Raw genomic sequence first — 17,378 nt, forward strand, 5'->3', positions numbered from 1 at the left:
CAGAAAGTAGCACTTTCTGGACACAGGTTTTTCTCCCTGGTTAAGTTAATTTAGCTGAACAAGTGCTACAGCAGCTTACAGCTCTCCCGCTCCTGGAGTGCCTGCAGCTATCCTTCATGGCCCCCTCCCATCACTGCCTAGGAGCTGCTTTCATCAGACGTATACTTGGGCACTGGGGCACATGGATTTAGAAAGAGAGCTGCAGAGATGCTGTGTTGAGGGTCTTGGGGGTCCTTTCAACAGAAAAACAGAGCAGTGTGTATCTTCAGGTCTCTTTCCCTTATTAAGGCAGTTTTTGTTCAGTTTGTTTGCCTCAATAGGCACTGCGAAGACTGGTGAGTGGAGGTGATGCATTGTCCTGCCATTCTCCCGGTGACCACCTCATTTCCAGGTTCCTCAGTTTCACCTCCTTTTACCTTGCGTGATCTCAGAGGTGGCGAAGGGGAGATGTTGTGATTTGACCCACGTCCTGCTGAACTCGGTGCATGTATACACAGGAAATTTCTGATCAAAAGTAATATATTTTTTACTTTAGGAAAACTATTGCCTGACAGTATCTGGGGCTATTTAATGGGCAGAGATGAACCGTGCTCATCTTCCCCTCCCTGCCCTCTGTCAGTCACCTCATGGTTGCACAGTTCAGTGGTGGGCTGTTATCTGAGGAAATGAAATTTAGCAAAAATATATATATATATATTTTATAAAGGCAATCTGCTCTTGGAGAGAGGATGGGGGAACATTACAGCTGCAGTATTTAATATAATTTAAAAGCTGATTACCCTGCATGTGGAATAACTACTTCTCATAAGGCTTTCAACTATGTATTGTACACACCCTAATTCATATTAACAGCTCCTTAGGAGCCATCATAGTTTATCAAGAAAGTAATATGCATTTTAAAAGCACTCAAATAGAGATTTACATGATAAACCTTAATGACTCCAGAATGCCTTATTAGTTATCCTACGCTCCCAGAACCAGTCACTCACTTTGGGCAAATTGGATAATTCAAGAAGCCCATAGAAAACTTCATCCCGGAGCGAAGCTATTGCTCACCCATTTGCTAGGATTTATTTCCTGTGTGAAGGAATGCTTTTACCTCTGTCTTTGTATGGAAAGTGTTGATTTTTGTGGACAGGAGCATCACTATGATCTCTTCTAAAGAAAACACCCTGTTAAATGTTAAAGCTCGTTATTTATCTTATAATGGCCTTGTATCTCTGGCAATATTTCCCTGCAATTGTCCTGTCAGCCAGATGCTAAGTTTGATATCAGTATAAACTGGTTTCACAGTATCTGTGAAATATTGCAGGAAGATAACAACATTACTGAGATGATGCTTTTAAATCATGCCAAGAGCAAGCCACTAAATTAAGCGATAGCTTCTGTAAAGCCAATGGAAAAATTATTACCGTGAAGAAGTGGGGTTAGCCACTGCATTTCCCCCAGCAAGATGATCAAAGCAACTGTGAAAAAGAAAGCTCAATGACTCTTAATTATGCTGAAGACTGGGACCCCCACGATACAAAGACTTACATGGAACCAGGGAAACTACATCCTAAGGAATAACAACCTGCTCCAAGTGGAAGGATTCACTGACCTTTCTCTGCCCTTGTCTAGACAGTTTCACTTTAAACCTCCCTCTTAGTGAGACTAGTCACATCATTACAAATGAATGGTGATTTACGTTTCTTTCCAGTGTCTTCTGAGCTGACCCTTTCATGCTGTCGTTTCTCTGTTTTTTGGCTACTCTGTATTTGCAGTTATTTTTATGGAAAAATATCAGTGCAGCACAGCCTGCTGGCATAACTGCCTTGTGTCTGCCTCCATGTGGGTAAGGAAGTGTCAATGGCTTTGGCAAGAAGTACTCACATTGTGCTGTGTCCAACCTTGTGCTCTATCTGAGCATGAGATGTTTCTTGGCCAAAAGGGAGGAGGGCTCCAGTGGCCCTTGCTCCTCAAGTGCTGCCCAACCCTGCCTCAGTGCTCCTAGAAAAAATGGGTCCATAGCTATATATATAAACATATATATAAACATATATATATATATATATATTTAAATAGCTATTTTTAAAAATCATTATTTTCCTTCCCTGTTGTTCTTTGAAAACTTGTGGAAACACAGTTTTATTGGTGTGTTTTGCAAAGTAAGAAAAAATAACTTTGGGGTCTTGTGTATGTCCCTCCTGCCCAGGCTGCTTTGAGGCTCTGCACAAGTTGTAGCAGTGGGAGCTGTGCTGAGCAGGAGGAAGGATCCTGGCTCACCCCCAGCTGACCCAAGCTCATTACCTGTTTATAAAAAGGCTCAATGTCCGTGAATGCTCTGCAAATCTGGAAAACTGGGCTTCCTCCAAATGAGGCCTGATGGTGTGAATGGCACACAGCTTAGTTTTGTGTTGGGGATGGAAAGGAGGAGGTCTGGGAAGAGTTGTGCTGTCTGAGTTTGCCTTTCCTTGCATGGGGCAGTGTCCTGCCCCTGCTCTTACCTAATGAGATTGTTTCAGATCCTGCTGGTCTGATAACTACTTTACACATATGCATTTAAAAGTAATGCTATTTCCCTGTAGACTTCTTTTCTTGTATCTCCTTCAGCTGCCTGATGCTGCTGATCCCACCTTGAGTGCTATGTGAGTTTCTGGCAGCTGGAAAATGAGCCTTAAGAAAGGGTGTTGTTTCTGTAGGAACACAGTGAAGATTTCCTTCCCTCCTACCATGAATGCTAGTCTTTGCTTTTGGAGCTTAAACTGTAGGTATGTTAGGTATCTATTTATTCAAAATAGAGAGTTTAGTTGTGAAGAAGATAAAAGCAAATCTGGCTTTATTGATTCTCTTTCTCGTTTAAGTGATCATAGAAGCAGCAGCCATAGCACAAATGCTTGGACACGCTCATTTCTCCTTTGGCATTTGCTCTCAGTAGCCTAAGTCCGACTTTGAAGTGAATTTTCTGCAAATTTGTTTCTACATATGAAGTTTGGCACAAGGCAGATTTGAAACTTGGCACAGAAACAGTGAAAGGAAAACTGCTCTGAAACACAGGGAAACAATGCTGGCAGCATTTCAGTGCTATTTACCTTCCCCTGGAAACCTCCCCTGGAAACACTGGAGCCAGTCAAAGGCCCTCCGTGCTCCCTTTGCAACTTGCATGCTCTCATTAATAGCCAGGTCCATTGGCTTGTGTGATCCCCTAAAGCCTGTTTCAAAAGTCTGTGCTAATTAAATAGGGAAGTGGCCTTCTCAGAGTGAGAGTGCAGCTCCAGAGTGGACGTTTGTGTGGATAACATGAGAGCTTTGAGTAATGGCATTTAAAGTTAATAAATGAGATTTTGGAGCAGCAGTAAGAATCTATGCTTCAGGGCTCAGTCTCTGTCACTATAAGACCATCATTGGTGTAGATGATTCTGTATTTACCAATGAAAGGTTGCTTAGTTTCTGACCAGGTTGTCCCCAGGCAGAGGTGGCAGCTCTTACATGAGGGGATAAGGCAAAAACAGCAGTACCCTTCAAAAAATTTGGGAGTAGAAAATACTGAATGGGATTTAACCAGTGTGCTGGGATCTGGGAAACCGCTGACTTTGATTTAGCCTTCCTTCGTGTTTTTGGACAATACGCATCATTTTTCTGAGGCTTTGCTCATCTGCTTTAAAATAAGAAAACAGCATTTTTTCCCCCTGCATTTTCAGTCCAAACACCAGCAATTGGCTGGGTAGGAATCTGCTCTTTCTGTGGGCTCATACAGTATGTGCCAGCACCGGGCAATCATGGAGCCTTGATTGAATTTGAGGATTTTGATTTTTAGCTGTGATGCTGCCACTCCCGGCGATAAGGATGACAGCTGCAGCTCTGCATTTTCTGAAGTTTATTGGTTTCAGCATTTGTTTTTATGTTTCATTTTCTTGTGGTAAAAGCCACTTTTCACACATAACAGCCTGCTTATTTGATTTTTAAATTGTGTGGATGGGTAGTAAAGGCAGTCAGGAGTTAGTAGAAGGTGAAGCAATTTCACAATATTACTAGGATCTGAATAAAGAAATCAGGTTTAATTTATGATAAAATGGTGTCTCTGTAACATATGTTTTGTCCTATTCATCTAGATTTAGCAAAGAAAGATAGCACAAAGCAAGGCACGTCTGAAATCTCTGGAGCTGGGAGATGCTGCCGTATATAATTTGTTACTGTTTCCTCATATCTCAGTATAAAATACTATAGATGAGAAAGATGAATTAGGGAGGCAAAGGAACTCTCTTTGGATATGCAATGTTTCCTAGTTGTGTTCAGGTGAAAGCCAGAAATATCACAGGCAGCATTATATCTGAGAAGGAATGGAAAAAAAATGCTGTCCTGGGAACTTTGTATCTAAGAATCCGAATGGTGGATACTGCTTTAGAGGGGAAGGCTTGTTTTTGTGATTACTATGAATCCTCATGAATGAAAATGTCATTCTTCTGGATTTATGATATAATACAGTGTGATTTAATGGCTGGCTACAAGCTCTCCGAGAGAAGAGCGGATGGCCCAGTTCCAACGATGCTGCAAATACAGCCTTTCCCCTCTGAAAAATGGCCATGCAGAAAGAGTCAGGAGAGAGCACGGTCACAGTCTGCCCTTCCACCTCCCTCTTCCCCAGCACTGCTCTGCTCCCACCTGCCCAGGATCTTGGCTGTTGTGCAGCCTTGGAGAGCTGCAAAATGAACCTTCTGTACCCACACTGTGGCACTTCATTTCCAGCTGCTGCTATCCCAATCTTTCATCACTCTCTGCTGCCCACGCTAAACAGTTCAGAAATATGAATGAGGTTCTTCAGGAAAGGAAAGCTGGGATCCTTCCTCATCCTTTGTGAGAAAGGTGGAGCAGGTTCCATGCTCAGCAGTCTCCTGGGCTATGGGTAGTGCTGGGTGACTGACAGCTACAGGATGACCAACAGCCTGCCAGAGCAAGGGCCTGTGAGAAGTGGCCAGAGGTCATTGCTTTGATACCTGCATGCTATATTTTGTTCAGAGCCTGTGTGGATTCACATGTGACATACTGCTGGTTCTGCACAGTCAGTATTGCACATTTGGGAAGCACAGAGCAGCCAGCAGAATTATGCCAATGGTATGTCAAACACAGACAGCTAATTACCGCCCTGTTCCACACTGTGCCCCTCTGAGATGCTGCAAAGAAACTTATATCCGGGTGCAAAACTTACATAGCAAATGCACATCCACTTGGGTTTTCATTTCTTCTTTACAAGCTATACCAGAGCTGTCCAGCTACTAGGGCTTGCAATCTTGCTTCAAGGAGTAAGAAAAAGGGCAGAGGGAGGCTGGAGCTGAGGACACCAAGCACTGTGTGGGATGGCTCTGGTTGCATCAGGGATGTCCACACTGCTGAAATGCTCACAGGCTCAGCCCTGCAGGGTTCATTTCCTAGCATGTTCCTCTTGGTGCTCACCAGGATCTGTACCCAAAACAACCTGTGTGCTCACATGGGTGGCTGCAGTGTACTGTTTCCTCCCACCGTGGGGAATCCCAATGGTATCTAATGCTTTATACGAGCATTGTGTTCGCGTGCCTCCTCCAACACATTTAATTTATCTTTATGGCCATGTGTTTGTCTACCACCTGGCACAACCTGAGGCTTTCAGCAGCCACACATCAGACGCATTAATAATAAATATGCCAATTAGGTATAATTAGTCTGATAGCTACTTTGTGTTTTGCATCATGCATGAAGGTGCACAAAAATTGCCATGTGTTCAGTGCACTGTCTCACAAACCACACACATGGGTACTCATCCAGATCCTGTACAAGGGACTTGTTCCCGAGTCCCAGCTTAAAGCAGTAACAGTCCTGTGCTTCATCACAAAAAAAAGAAGAGACTTTCAGTGTTACATGAGTGATGCTGTTTCAGACTGTTTTTACCCTGTAGAAAAGATGTGATGGTGGTGAGTTTTTCATAGGGCACACTGAAAATTGAAGACAAATGGCCTTGTTGTCCATTTGCTAGGGAAGTCTGGAGGAGCTCTTCATGCCAAGGGCTTTTGAAAATCCATTCTTTAATTTTGACAGGACCCTTTGAAGTCAGAGTGTTGTTATTGCTGGTGTTTGCAGCTTTTGGCAGATCCCAAATTTGTGATACTGTATTTCTGTCTCTGACCAGCCAGCATAAGGCAGTGCACAGCCATGCTGTAATGAATAAAAGAAGGGCAAGTGACTTTGTCAGACCTCTGATGAAGTGTTCACGGTTGATTTTCTCAACTTTAAGACAAGAATCAGGTTGATCTTTTTTTTGTCCAAACCTGTTTGTTCATCTTTAGTTGTCAAACAGGAGTAGAATAGGTTTCTGGTTATCCCTGGCACTGTGCTGAATAATCCCTTCTGTTGGGTTATCAAGTGCCATCATCAGCCCTCCATCAGGATCTTTTGCTGACATCTCTGAAGGACATTTCCATATTCTGATCCCTCCAGGGTAAAGCAGTTTGACACCTAATACAGTTCTCAAGGCAGAATGTGTTATGAAGGCAAGATTCTGCAATAACATTTATTCCCTGATTGCCTTTATAAACTCCCAGCGCATCTTAGCCTTTTTATATTTCTGACACATGCACAAGAGATGAAAGTTATCAGTGTGAAGAAAAGCAAAAATCATTAAGGATGCTGTCACAGGTGACTATGATATTTATTCATGCACATCTGGGGGACTTCTAATGCTTCCGGTATAGCCCAATAGAAATTATAGGGTTGATGGTTTTTTTTAGCATTAACAGTTGTTAAATATGTCAATGCTACTGAAGGCAGAGGAGCTTTGCATAGAGAAATGTAAGAGCAGCATGACAGTTGGTGAAATTCATTGATGAATGCTCGTAAGATTGATTGGAAAGAGTTATCTCAACTTCTCATGTGTTGGGGGATTTTAAATTAATTATGTTTTAACTACTTTGGAGACAGACCTGAGAATGGAGCCCAAGTGGAAGCGACTGTTTGATAAGCAGGAGAGAAATAGAAAAGTAATCAACAATTTAGCTGTGTACGGAATGAAAAAGAAATAAACCACTGAAAATATTATTATAAAACCATTAACATAAATAAATTGCGTGCTCTCCCCTCAGAATCCTTTTTCATTTCTAGTCATCCTATCTCATAAATTCTCTAATAGATGTAAAAGGAGTGCAGAGACTGACAGTGAAAATGATTAGAGATATGAGGAGATTTGTGCACAAGTGGAGGCAGTGAACTGGGACTGCTTGGAGAAGATTTAGCTTTCGTTTGGGGTGTTCCTGAAAGCCAAACACTTTCTATCTTTTTCCTTGGTGAAAAGGAGAGAACAAAAAGAGTATTTCTGAGTGAGATGTAACTAATGTTCAATGAGAAGGTCTTGGGGTTGTAAAGGAACATGTACACTTGTGCTTTAATAATTTTGGTGGTTGATTTTAAGTCAAATCTAGCTGGCTTTGCTGAGGCAATTAGCGTTACTATTGCCAGAGGGATTCTCACACAATTAAGGTGAGCAACGTTTGATTCTTCTCACAGAAACAACTTGTCTGCACAGAACTGGCTGACAGAGGAGTGGTGTTAGGGCAGGACAAAGGTGGGTGCTGACAGAAACCTTCAAACACAGATGAAAGCCTGGCTTCTTCCAAAGAAGTTGGGCAGACATATGAGCTATCTGGAGGAAGCTAAAATCTAACAGCAAGAGGTGCATTCTCACATGGAACTGAACTGTTGCTGTTTCCACAGCTTCTCTAAAGGAAGAAACGTTTAATTAGCTCTACCATTGCTATTTATCTAAAAGAGCATCTGAAGTCTTCCAAAGATATTTTTTCCCCTTTCCCTGCTATTTCTAAGGCACCTTTCAATGTGGTACATAAGTACCATCTGGATATCTGGCTAGCAACCAGCAGGCTATGATATGGGAGGCTTTTTAAATACAGGGAAGCAGAGCAGAGAGTAGAAAGAGTAGACAAACAGCAAACAGTTTAATGAAGACTGAAGAGGATATCGATGAAATCATTGAGAAAGAGGGTACAGAAATCCATTTGTTGTTGGAGGTTTGCTGTTCAAAGAACAGGCTAAGCACTTCTATGAACTTCCAAAGGCATATTTAAGCTTCCTGGAAAGTGTACTTTGCAGGATAGAATAATTAAGGTCAGAGAAAACCACTAAGATCATCTTGTCCAACTGTTGGTCCATCATCACCAGGCTCACTAAACAGTGTCTACTGCATTGACTCCTGAAATGAATATCCACAAAAGAAGGGAAGGTACAGCACTCAGCATAGGTATGCTGGATTTCTATTAAGGAAGGGAACAGCTTTGAGATAAAACATACCAATTGCCAGACCTTCTCCAAGGTAATTTCCAAGGCAAATTCAAGAAATTTAGTTTTTATCTGGATCATAAGAAATGAAGAAATTTTACAAAAAGTGAATATTTCTTTTCTGATTGACCTTAAGAGCTACCAAATGCACTACTGCAGGCTGTTAGTGTGAACAAACTGATGTTTACTTATTCAAACTCGCTCAGGTCAGTGGACTTCACTGTGTATGGTAGTACTGATCCCCATGTGGGTGTCCATGCATGTGCAGATGATGATGTTGCAGCCTGGCAGAGTTAAGACTGCTAAAGAAACTCCTGTTGTTGATTAATGGGAGTTTTCTTTCAACTCTGATAATTCCGGAGGTGAATCATGACTTGTGGAGTTACAACAGAATCTTGCAAGTTCTGTGATGGCTTTTGACAGCTTGGTCCCAGCAGGGAGAGACTCCTTGCTTGAAATCTATCAACCTCTTCATCACATGGGAGAAATGAAAAAGAAACCTGCCTAGAAGCTCAAACCGAGTTTGAAAGGGAATCCTCTCCAACTGAGCTGAGTCACTGCAGACATCTTTACATGACAAGCATATTCATTTAGGGAACCATCTAAAGGCGGGTGCACCTAACAAAGACATCCTGTTCACGCTTAATGCACCAGATAAACTGTCTTAAAATGTGGAGTTATTTTATGAGCTCTTAGTGAATAAATGCACTCGCATACGTATCTCTGAAGAGATTTTTAATTAATTGCTTTCAGTCTTATTCTTTTAGTAAAATTAGAACAATGAAGGCATAGACTGTCTGTGGAGTTTGGCCGAGGAAAGATTATACTAATCCACTTCAAATATGACTAAAGCAGCAAGAAGAGATAAAAGCTTTTTATTTTTTTCTTTCAAAACTTGTTTACCTGTGACAAAATCCTGCCATATCAGCTGCATGCAAATTGCTGGATTGTCTTAATTAAGCTCTACTAAAAAAAAGATTTTCCCGTGGACTTCTTGGACTTTACAACCAGAGGATAATTCCTGTGATGATCTTTGCTAGATGGAGAAATGCACGTTTCATGCAATTAATAGTTAGGAGGGCAGAAAAGCTTTCAAAGAGCGGATCTGTCATTGAGATCAATGTCTTATATGGAAGTAAATGAAGACAGAGAAGTTTTCAGAAGCTTACGCTGTGTCCTGATGCTTCATTAAAATGGGTCTTCAAAAGCCAGGACACTCATCTTCCACGAGATCCTCTGGTTAATAAAATGCTATGGTTACAAATGAACTTCCTTTGTTCCCTGCCTGGATTAGTGCTCCTTGAAGTATATGTGCTTTGTTGGAGGGATTGAAAGCTGGCCTAGTTGCATTGATGTTTTCCACTCAGTCTCTCTACCTGAAACGCTTATTTCCTGGATCAGTGAACTTGGCCAAATTACAACAGACATCCTTACACTGGCTCTACAAGGACTATTTTTCACAGCCATCGATTCTTGCCCTATCACCACAACAGCAGCTCTGGAATTCAACATACAAGCTCAAAAACTGCTCATCAATAGATAGAAGGGCCTCAGCAATCAAAGAGCACAGGCAAATTCTTGGGGCTATTTTGCTCTTCAGTTCTTCTATAACTCTTGGGCTCTGCTTTATGTTGCTATGGTCAAGATGTGGTTATCTGAAAACTGTTTCTGCAGCAACCTCATTGAGTACTTAGGGAAGAGGAGTTTGGGGGTGTTTAGATGGAAAGTGTGCTGTGCCAGGGCTGCTGCTGCTCCCCACATCTCACTTCTGGCTCTGCTTTCCTCCTGCTTTTATTGCACCAGCTCTGGTGCTTGCTGAGCCCCAGCTGGCATCCCAAAACCAAAGCACTGTTTCCTGGATCATTTGTGAGCTGATCTTATTTGCCAAGAGGAGTAGAGGGATGGGAAGGGGGAGGCAGCAGGAGAACAGGGGGTGACACAAGGGCAGCCTGGCTGCTGGGTCTCTGGGGCTGTCATCCCAAAGCTGCAGCTTCTAAGGTCAGCGTCAGTCTGTCTGGCAGCTGCTCTGAAGAGTGTGCCTGCTCCCATGGATAGAGACGGGCACAGGTCTCCAACAGATTTTATATTCCTTTGTTTCCTCTGACTTTGATTTAACCACAGACTGTGATGCTTTAAGTACCAGATATTAATTAGAAGTGGTAGGCAGTGTGTCCCAGAGGGACCATACTAGTGGCCTTCTCACCATTCTGAGTTTGACTTATTTCGAGTTATTGCTCTGCAGTATTATTTATTCACTCAGGAGCCTGATGTTTATAGGGCCCATCTAAATTTGCAAATAACTAATGGCTGTCAGGAAGGAGTACCACTCTGTTGAGGTGGAAAATAGCCTGCCTGCAAATAGAGTACAGCCAAGTAAACTGAATGTTTTCTGCAACACTTCGTTAAGGCAGCAATTTTATCCCAGCCCTGGTACTGGGCCTTGGAGGCACAAAGGGCTGTGCCATGCAAGGACTTCTGCTTGGACAGTGACACTGGGAGATGGACCCTGCTGGGCTTACACAGAAACTTCAGTCTCACTCCAATCTCTGATCCAGACAGAGAAGTGGGGAAATGGGACAAATACTCTTTTGTCTCCTTTGGTCTTTAAAATACTTCTGGTGGTGGTTTATATAGGGCAACTCAGTGGTACACAGAGCCAGGAGGAATGCTGAATGTTCCTGAATGTCAAAATGGCCAGGTGGCTGGCGCTGGTCCTAGCTGCCACATGCCCATTGCATCCACTGCCTGGGCATCTAGTCATAACCCCCGTTAGTGCTTTAGGGTCATCTAACATCTCCAGCTGTTTTCCCCCTTTCTCCTGAAGGACACCTTCTCTGCTGTTTTTGTATCTCTCAGTTCCTTGGGGCATTTGCAGGCAGGCCACTGCCAAGGGGCAGCGGGCAAGACTACAGGTTTGGGTGAGGTTTTGACCAGGCTCTGATGCAGGCAGATACCTAAAGAATTTGTGTGTTTACTAAGTAGTTTTGAAAGACTGTTGAGTGCCTCAGAGCTGACAGGTTATTCCTGCAGAGCTACAGAAATTGATGATAAACAAACAGTGGGGAACTCCTGATCATTAACAGCCGTGTTGCTGCCTCTGATCTTTCAGGGATCTTGGCAGAAGGTGCTACAACTCCAGGATTGTTGCTGGTTGTCCCTAAAGAACTTTTATCAGAGATGCAAACATGGCACCCAGCAATGAGGGCCGAACAAGCTGTGATTTCTCTGTTTTCTCTCTAAAAATGAACTACAGCTTTATAAATGGTCTATACAAAACTATCCTGCCTGGAACAAGCACAGAGATGGGATAACTGTGGCCAATAGGTCAGCTTTATAAGAAGAAAGCAAAAGCAGTATTTGAAGAAAGAGGCATAGCAGGAGTTTTAGCACTATCCAAGGGGTGTTTTAGGTTGGGATTTCACCCCAGACAACATGAAATCAATTTTTTTTGTAGTGAAGGTCTTCCGTGTTTGCTTTGTTTTTTGTTTCCCTAGTTTGTCTAGTTCTATTACTCTTCCCAATCCAGCACTGTGTGTGCCCTGACAACATAAATGCACAGGTACTTCCCATGGTGACTGTTGGTGCACGGCTTGTTTGCTCTGTTCTGTTCAGGCTTGTTTCTACTTTTAAAATAAACAGGGATATGTAGGATCATTGAGGTTCAAAATCACTGAACATTTGGAAGAGCCAATGAAATAGGACGTCACACTGCTGGTCGGCTCAATGCTGGCACAGCAGTGCCATCCATTCAGGAGGCGCCTGACTTGTTCTACATGCAGTGAAGTAGTTGGACTTGATAAGAGACCCGTGGCTTCCTATTTGACATAAGTACAGTACGAAATTAGTTCAAAAGGCAAACACATCCCTGTTCTATAACCTTCTCCTCCTCATTTGTTTCTGAGTCAAAAGCGCTTGGTATTTTGACAGCTGCTTTTTTTTCTTTCTGAGAAAAACCATTTGACAGAAACTCTTCGCCCAACTGCTTTTCCCTGCTTTTCAGCCATACACCAGATGTTAGTTAGCTTCCTTTCTGTCTGCTGCTTCACTGCTCCTCCACATCTCCCTGGCATGCCGTCAGCGCCCTGCATGACAACACTGAGCCACGTCACCCCTGTTCCCGCAGCCGGCACCTGCAGGGGGGTACAGCTCCAGGTCCTGCCCTCGCCTGCGCTTGCTGGGATCAGGAACCTTGAGGTAATAGCCTCCACTCACCAGCTTCATCGCTAAAAATTGTTAGGGCATATTTACTTGTTCATGCTGTGCCAGACCCTGTCTCATAATGTTCGCACTCTGCAAGCACTGTGAGAGAGTGGCCCATGCCGTGCGTAGTGGCTGATGCTGACTGTTCCTTTTAGCAAAGCTGTAAGAATTCAAACGTTTGCCATGAATATTCATATGAATCTGAAAGCTGTTAACCCGGCTCTCACATCTGCCTGGCGGGAGCCCTTCAGCTCTTATGTGTTGATCGTATGACTCCTTGCAAGACAGGAACTTTAAACCTGACTGCTCAGATAGTGATGGGAATCCAAGATGAAATTGTGCGCTTGGTTGTAAAATCTGCTAGTTACTTGGTTAGTTAGTTACACAAATCATCTACCCTAGGAACACCACACGACTAAAGGAAGCAACACGGTATGAATTTGCGAGCATTTGCCATTCCCAAAAGATCTGCCAGCTAAGTGTTATTTACTGATGAAATTCCCAAATAATATCAAATAAATAAATGAGAGAATTGCATGGGCTCCACAGGCGATTCATAAAGCAGGAGGACAAGTGAGATTCATAGCTTAAAGGACTCATTCAGCTTTTGAAGAAAACGGCGAAATTGTTTCTCAGCACAGTGAATCAATCTGATGCAGCTTACTTCATTATCTGCTGTGCATTGGCGGAGCAAAGGGAGCATGAAGAGATTTGGAGTCACTTCTGACAGGCTCTCAGACAAATGGATATTTGCTACTGGCAGACGTTTTTGTAAGTGGCAAATTTGTCTGGAATAGTTCTGAAAGCAGATTTAGTTTTGAATCATGGGATTTGCAATATGTCTTATTTACAGTCGAAAACACCTGAAATATGAACCTGCTCCTGCAACAAAAGTTTGCTTCGCGTTTTCCCTTTTCTTGAATGCTACGTGCAGCCTTGTTCCCTAAACACCGCCTACATGTTCACTGGTACACTGTCCCACAGGTCTAGAAATGCTACCTATGGTGAGGCTGGGGATTGCCCAAGCCCCAAAGGATGGAAAGTAAGAAAGGAGAAATTGCCAAAGCCTCTGGATAAAAAGGAGATGGAGAGGAAAAGATGGGTGTTTGGCTTCCGCTTGCTTGTTTCTGACACAGGTTTAATATCTCTGCGTAACATCTCTAATCCGTATTGCAAACTACTAGGAACATTTTCTTGAGAGATTTTTTTTCCCTATTATCATTTCGTACCACATAGCAGTGTAGATAGCATGGGTTGAAATGATTTTTCCCCCAGCCTGCAATGCAAAGCCAAGCAATGCGCTTGACTGAAAAGTTGTTGTTCGGATGCTGAATATTTTTAAGTTGTATTTCCTAGGGAGAATTCTCACTGTTCCCAAGCTAATATTGCCTCTCTTTGGCACAAACTGTTTTTGCTGTGACTGAAGGCATGTGGCACCTTTGTTGTCATCAGTGTATTGTTATTGAATGAATGACACCATGACCCACGCACAATTTGTTATAATCACTGAAATTCTCCTTAAAGGGAACATTTGCTGGGATGAGTAAATTCAGATTCCTCTGTGAGTCCCTGCTACGCTGGGATCCTTTTCCTAATGAAGCTGTAATGAAAACACTCAATCTACCAGAATTCTCTAAGTTGTGAACATCTAACAACAGCATTGTAAAGTATGCCTGTAGACACCCACACTGAAGTAGGTTTAAAATGATATCACAGCCTTCACTTTAATACTTAGCAGAGTAAGCGGCACTATATCCCTTGCTGCAAGACATGACTCTCAGCTCCTTTAAGTGTATTTTTAATAGCTCCTGTGAGAAGCATTTCCGCAAGCAGAGCATTTTATTGTTGCTAAATACCTCTCACTCTGAAGTCTCTCTGTTGTTTGGGAATTTGAAACTTTAATGCGCAAGTAGAAACAGTTCATCAGCCCAGGGAATGTCACACTCACATCACACACCCCAAACAATACTGATGCTGCATATGCACCTACATAAGGCTTTTGTTCATTAAGTTCCTGCTACTTATCCTGGTGTTACACACAAATGCAAATACAGAAACTTGCAGCCCAGCACTGAGCAGGGCCACACACAGACCTCACTGTCCTGTTCTGTTGTGCAGATCTGACTCTGCGGTCTGGACATTTTTAGGTCTAGCAAAGCCAAGCAGGCACATCAGTAAAAAGTCCTCCCAAAGGCTCCCAACTTTGCATATCTCCTCCAAGACTTCGGTTGAGATGAAACCAGCCTTGTTCAGAGGCTGTTTCTGTAACAATGATAACTATTTCTCCAGTCCCCAGCCCTGGCTGCAGCCCTTTGGGTACCCAGCAGAGCAGCGATCACATATCTTCCCCACACCACTGTTTTATGGAGGGGGGGGGTGACAGGGGTTGGCAGCAGCACAGCAGGGAAGCCCTCCCTCCTTCTGGCTGAAACTACAGTTCTCATCCAGCAAAACAATGTCAACAGTGCAGAGGAAGCTTTGATCACGCAAAATGGATGGGCACGTTATGTTTTCTTGGTTTTTGTTTTTTTTTTTTTTTTTTTTTGTTTGTTTTTGGTTTTTTTGCAATAAGTTATAACCCAAGGAGTTCCTCACCAGAAAATCCAGCCCCTTTTCATCTTCCCCTTCCCAAATGACAGCATTTTCCATGTTAACAGCAGTCTCCTCCAGCTGACAGATCTGTCGCTTTCCCCTTCCCCTTTTATTTTAGGGCATCCTCCCCTCTCCACCCCAGATGCAGCTCGCTAGCTGAGGGGCGAAGTGTTTCCCGCATGACCTCTATGCATTCCGCTCACGGGAGCGCACATGCAGCGGGGACGACACCGGAGCCGCTTTGTCCCCGAGACATTTCTGCCAGAAACCCCAGTGCTGGCGGCAGCGCTCCCCGCAGCCCGGCCCCCACCTGGCTGCACAACCCGGAGCACCCAGCAGCAACAGCTCCCTTTGTCTCGCATGCAAATCCTACCTCCGACAGCTGTCACATCTTCCTCCGAGGCGAAGCCTAATTGTTAATAAACAGAGCTCCAGCCGTATCCTCCAAAGTGCCACCAGTTGTTAAGCGCTGTCATCGTCCCCTCCCGGTGTTCCAACCCCTTTGGACCATCGGTGTCACAACCCCTACTAACTCATAGCTGGGTGCTCCCCGCTCAAAATGTCTGAGATAGTTTGGAAGGACAATGGGAATGACAGGCACACTAGACAGCCATGCTTGAAATTAGTTATCTCCGGCGCACTTAAGGCTGTTTGCAGTGCTTTAAGGCATTGCTCTCGGGAGGGTTTATTCACCCAGGCTGGGCGCACTGCTCCTGCCGCGATTCAGTGCTGGGAGAGAGCGGCTGCTGGAAACGCAGAGATCGCTCTCACCCCACGCATCCCCCCGCGGCTTTTAAACCTCCCCGGGAGAGGAAATTGCTTCAGTCATCCTTAAACTCACTGAGGCTCCTGTGCCTGCGGAACTGGGCTTCACACATTGTTTGGAAACTAAGGGAAAAGCTGCTCCGGGAAAGGGAAGGAAGGGACTGGAGCTCCTGAAGCCGATGCAAGCAGCAAAATGAGGGCAGCAGCACCTGAGGGGCTGAGCTGGGTGGTGAGGAGCTCACGGAGCTCCGTGGGGCAGATGAGGCAGGAGGGGAGCAAGGGGTTGTGGGGAATGTGCCAGTGGCTGGAATTACGTGGGACAGAAGCAGGCTGCACTTCCCAAAAGGTAAAATGCCGTTTGCAGAGAAGGTCTTGCAACCTAGATTTGCAAGTTGACAGAATGCAGGATAGTAATCAATGGAAGAAACACGAACAGTGTGGTATTTGAGGTGTGTGGAAGAGGTGTCGTAACTGGATGCTACCAGACTGCTGTTTTCAGTACACCTGTGTGCATCCTTAGATCCCAGGTCAGAAATATTACTGTCCTGCTGAGCATTTTGCTCCTTGGCTGCTACTTCATCACCAGCCTGGTGAGGACAGATCAAAATTCGTTGGCTAACATCTGCCGTCAGTCCGGAGTTGCTGGTCCCAGTGTGGTCCCTAGTGGACAAAAGGAAAAGCCACCAGTGCAGCTGCACCTCCAGCAGCAGCGCACAGAGACAGCCTGAGGCATTTGGCACTCTGCTTCTCACCAGCACCTGCCTGAATTTTTGGTACCATTCAGTTCATGACCCTGGGATTAAAACAAACATACTGTGCACAGTGACAATCCCTGCTTTGTGGTCATTTAAAGAAATCTTCCTCTACCAGGTGGTAGCATCTCCAGCATCTTTCTAAGCACTAAACTTACCCTCAAGGGGGAAGAAAAAAAGGAAGGAAATAAAAGTTGTCCTTGTCCTGAGCAGTGTCTCACTTAAGGGCTCACTCTGCCATTGGTTTGTGAGCAGGATGGCACAGCAGTTCAAGAGGCATCGGACATTCCTGCTGGAATCATACAGATCTGGGGGTTCTAACTTTGTTGGTGACTCTTTGAGAGCTTTCAGTGCTGAAGTGGAGACAATTGTGTTTACAGGCAGGCTGTAGCAGGGGATCATTGCCATCTATGAGCATTGTTCCTCACCCCTGTATGCAAGGTGGCTCATAAAGAATGGATGGCTCTAAGCTCCCCTCACATGGTCTGCAGAGAACCCCTGGACCTCCCTGCTACAGTGATCCCAAAGGAGACCTTTTGTGATGAGTTAAAAGTCATTCTGACAACAGGCACAACTGTCAGAGGGAGCTACATGTCAATGGCCATGATCTGCAGCAAACCCTCTCTGAGAAAGCCCATTGCTTGCAAAGGAATTGCAACAACTTAAAAATGCTTTTGTCTACCCAACAGATATGTGTGTAAGAAACAACCAAGGAGGGGAGGAGAGGAAGAATTCAGGAGCTTTGTAGTTTGCATGCTGATTTTAAGTCAAACA

At 44.1% G+C, this 17,378-nt stretch overlaps 1 protein-coding gene across 3 annotated transcripts in view; it reads right to left on the reverse strand.

Moving 5' to 3' along the window:
* Window positions 1–17,378, reverse strand: part of LOC140256334 (calcium-activated potassium channel subunit beta-2) — a 106,825-nt gene that overhangs the window by 58,138 nt on the left and 31,309 nt on the right. For 2 of the 3 annotated variants that reach the window (XM_072344787.1, XM_072344785.1), the window contains exon 1: window positions 15,461–15,861. The exons of the other annotated variant lie outside the window; for it this stretch is intronic. The gene's annotated coding sequence lies outside the window, so the exon portion shown is untranslated. Of the gene's footprint in view, window positions 1–15,460; window positions 15,862–17,378 lie in introns of those variants that run through there. 3 annotated transcript variants of the gene reach the window in all.

This window comes from Excalfactoria chinensis, chromosome 9 (assembly GCF_039878825.1).
Source record: "Excalfactoria chinensis isolate bCotChi1 chromosome 9, bCotChi1.hap2, whole genome shotgun sequence".
Taxonomy (NCBI): domain Eukaryota; kingdom Metazoa; phylum Chordata; class Aves; order Galliformes; family Phasianidae; genus Excalfactoria; species Excalfactoria chinensis.